The sequence below is a fragment of the Pinus tabuliformis genome, chromosome 8, assembly GCF_031772625.1.
Source record: "Pinus tabuliformis cultivar Carrire ecotype Pingquan chromosome 8, CPIR1, whole genome shotgun sequence".
In the NCBI taxonomy this organism is placed as follows: Eukaryota; Viridiplantae; Streptophyta; class Pinopsida; order Pinales; family Pinaceae; genus Pinus; species Pinus tabuliformis.
This window is the reverse complement of record NC_142294.1, coordinates 1,293,261,910-1,293,266,380: the sequence shown is the minus strand read 5'-3', so window position 1 is coordinate 1,293,266,380 and position 4,471 is coordinate 1,293,261,910.

The following is a 4,471-nucleotide window of genomic DNA, read 5'->3' as shown; positions in this document are numbered from 1 at the left end:
CCTTTTGTTGCCTCATGTTCAATATTGGCCTTTAGCCAATTCCACGAGCATCTCTCTGGCCACTTTCTTTTATGGCTTGCAGGCAATGCTCGAGTAGTGTTTTGACCATGTCTATTATATATATTGGCCCATGCATTTTCATCTTCTAATTTCTTTTTTTCAGCGTACTTCTCCATCCATTCCAACATAAAGTCAGAATTGTATGCAACATACAAATGTAATGCCTCCCACTCCTTCGCATCTACAATGAAATTTTTTTTCATTCAATGAATTAATAATTATTTAAAGCCATGTAATATAAAACTTAAGATACAAATAACTCCTAACATTTTTTTATACCTTTTATCCTATTTGAAGTCCCTTCTCCCTCTAATTTTTCTCCTTCAAATGATTGAGATTGGTTATAATTCCATAATCGCGGAGCTTCAAGATGCAATTGAGGTAAGTACTCACTCAAATGAACCATGGCCTGGAAAACCATGTACCCCTCAACTATGGACCCTTCTGGTCGAGCCTTTTGCCTCACAAATTGTTTCAAGACCTTCATATATCTCTCCACGAGCCACATTGTTCGAATATGAATAGGACCACACTGTTCAATCTCTTCTACTAGGTGTACAAGGTAGTGCTCTTGAGAATTAAAGAAGCTTGGAGGGAAGCACATTTGAATATCACACATCAAAAGTGAAACATTCCTCTTCCAATACTTCAAGTCATCCTGATGTATCTCTTTAGATGAGACCCACCTACAAGTATTACAATAAAGACTTGTTATTTCTTGTAAACCAAAAGTAGAAACTCATATAAAGGCATAATCAATGTTGCACTTCAAATGATAAGAGTAATGGAAGAGTATGCATGATGGATTGAAAAATACCTCAGATATTTACATAATTTGTAAATAGTCAAAGTGACAGTGTGGTCAAAAGTACTTGGTATTGCTGCAGGCAACACATACTGCATGACCATTAACAAATAACCATGTTCAAATATGCATGAACTAATTTCATCACTATACTAGCATGTCTATTAACAAATAACCATGTTCAAATATGCATGAACTGATATTATCACTAGGATATACAATTTTATAATTAAGTTTCCAACAAATATAACATGTGACAACGTTACCTTTATCCAATTGTGCCAATCATGTGTTTTTAGGCCTGAGAACTCTGATCCATCTCTTGTGAATAAGTTTTTTAATGTCGCACCAAAGCCAGAAGGAAATCTTATGCTTTTCATAGTAGAAATTATGTTTTCTTTCTCATTTGATGTAAATGTCCATGGAGCATGAACATATGAGTTGTCTTCGTGCAACCACATGTTCGGCATGATATTGGCAACTCGAAGGTCCTTTCTTAACTTTATTTGTGCTTCAATGTTATTTCCATTTAGATGTTTCCACAAGCACTCTGCCACATTTTTCCCGATGTGCATAGTATCAAATAGGTGGGCTATTGGCAAGCTCTCATAATATTCTAATTTGTAGAAAATAGAGAGTCTTTTCATTCCTAGGGGAAAGCCTGTCCCTTCTTTTTTGTCATACATCGCTTTCCACCTAGCAGGGTTCATCTTTATTGGCTTCCTCATTTCCACTTCCTTTCCATTGAACATATGTTTATCACGCACTCGATAGCGATGATTTTGTGGTAAGAATTGTCGATACTCATCATAGACAGTTTTATTGAGATCCCTTGACTGCCTATGCAACAATTTTGGCCCACATGATGGAAACCATGTTTCCCCTTTGTTTGTAGTCCTAAAATAAGATTGGAACCCATATTTAGTAAATGCTAAAATGAACATAATAATTATAAATGTAATTTATATTATATTACCACAACAAATAGAGAGCCCCGGGGCATCATGAATTGTCCAGATAAGAATCGCATGAAATAGGAAGTTTCTATCATTGATAGGTCTTGATACATCAAACATATTTACACCATCCCATAATTCACGAAGCTCATCAATGAGGGGCTCCATGTATACATCCATATCCTTTACCTGATATTTCCCTAAGTGAACAAAGAGTTATTTATTAGGATTAACTGAATTGAAATATTTTTATATAATCTTCAAGAAAACATTGCATTCACATGTTCTAGTACCTGGTATGATAAGAGTTAACATTGCATGTTCCTTTTTCATTGCCATCCAAGGGGGGAGATTGTTGTTTATAATTAACACTGGCCAAACAGAATATGTTGTTCTAAGATCTCCAAAAGGATTTACGCCATCCATTGCTAGAGAAATTCTTGCATTCCTTGGCTCATTTTTGAAATGTGGCCATTTTACCTCAATATCTTTCCAACATTTACTATCCGCAACCATACGCATGACACCATCTTGGCTCCTCCCTTGTGCATGATGATCCATATATTTTGCCAACTCCTTGCATTTGAACATTCTCTCAAACCTTGGCTTTAGTGGAATGTGTCGTAATACTTTATAAGGAACCTTCTTGGATAATTGATCTTGACGATACCTATTTGTGTGACACTTTGGGCATTGTTGTAAATTTGCATTATTTCCATAGTACAATATATGGTCATTTGGACATGCATCATATGTCTTGTACTCCATTCCAATGTCTTTCATTATTGAAGATACTTCTCTATGAGAATGAGGCAACTTATTGTCCTTTGGAAGTATTTTGTTTGCCAAAAGTCTGCATAGTGCAACAAATGATTTTTATAAGTATACACAATATTCAAAACTTTTAAGACATCTAGAGAATTAATTTATAGGAATATCAATCCAACCTTAATATATCAGTAAAGCATGTGTTTGTCAGTCCATGTGTAACCTTCAAGTTCAACAACAACATAAGTGTCGCCAATATAGAAGATTCAGCATTTGCATAAAGAGGTGTCCTAGCCAAATGAGCTAGGGGTGAATCAACAACTTCTTCAAAAGATGTGTAGAAGTCTTGGATAAATTCATTGACACCAGCCTCATTTATCTGCGAAGTGGCTTCTTCCATAAATGTGTCTTGTCCTTCATCTTGAGAGTCGCTATTATCAATATCATCCATTGGTTCTTCACGAATATTGGGAACTAGAAGCGGCTTTTCATAAATAAAAAAATCAAATGAAATGATCAATAATAATGTATTAAATAATGTGCATATTTATTTATTATAAGAATAACAATTTGTTACTTATAATGTACCTCTTCTATATAAACTCCATGTTCCAATCTATGGATACCAACAAGCCTTCGCTTCTTTAGTTTCCTATTTTGGCACATTTTGCAACTGCAATATATCATTTCATTGAAGTATTCATCTGTACCTGGAGTAGGTCTTGTTTCCTGTTCATCTGAATATTCGGATGACGATGTGCTATTTCCCTAAATGCACCACGTTTTTTAAACAATAAGACTGCAATTTTTAACTTGGGTATTACTTATTTTTCAAGAGAACATGACCAATGAATAAACATAGGGAGTGAATCTATGAATATGTAGTTTTTCAATGCATTTTTTGGCTCTTTGATCACTTGATTGTTTGTACTTTTGTTTTTTTGTTGTTTCAAGGTAGTGTTTAGTGCTTCTGTAGGAATTAGATATGAAAAAAAATTGAGAACTAGGTTCAAAACCCTGAACAAAACTCTACCAATGTGTTGAGTGAGCATTGAAGATCTGTCCAACACTTTGAGGCAAGCTTATCAGAGTGTTCCAACAAGCATTTAACTAGTCACAAACAAACTTTTGAAGTATCATTTTAAAGTTATTTCTAAAAACAAATCCAACCTCTAACTAAATCAACAACATAAATAATACAAATACCAAAAGCAACATAAATACCTGGTCTGCCATTTTGTATAGAATAATGTAATAGAAATCTGCAAAGAAAAGTTTGTGGACACTAGTTAGGATCATTGCTTATGCTATAGGAATAAATTGCTGCATTCATGGACATCTGAATTGGATTGTTTAGTGATCCTGGTGGATCTTAACTGCAAACAAAAAAACATCAAACGAAGACCATCTCGAAGCCAAAGGATTTATTTTCAACGGAATTTGTATTAGGTGTTTCAATTTGTATTTTTCAATTCATTTGGACAGGACGGTACACAATGGATAAATGTACCGCAGAAACAAATGGAAAGGTTGTCGGTTATAGCAAATTTTTTCAAAGACCCTAGTCATCATTTATGGCTGAAGATAGTCCATACTTTATTAAGTACACTCTCCATTTTGCAGGTAGAGCCTACTATCAAATAATTGTGAGACAACATGATCATTTTCTTTTAAAAACCATTACCATTAAATGGGAAAAACATTGTAATTGTTTAACAAGTAAGAAAGTTAAGGTCAACAAGATTGTAAAGTTCATTCCTGTGTTATGGTTTTGGAGGATGGAACCTGAAGAAATTAAGTTCTCTTCTACTATTTATAATTTCACTTGACAGTGGTGATAACAGATTTTTGTTATGCCTGTCACTCAAAACCGAGAACAAAC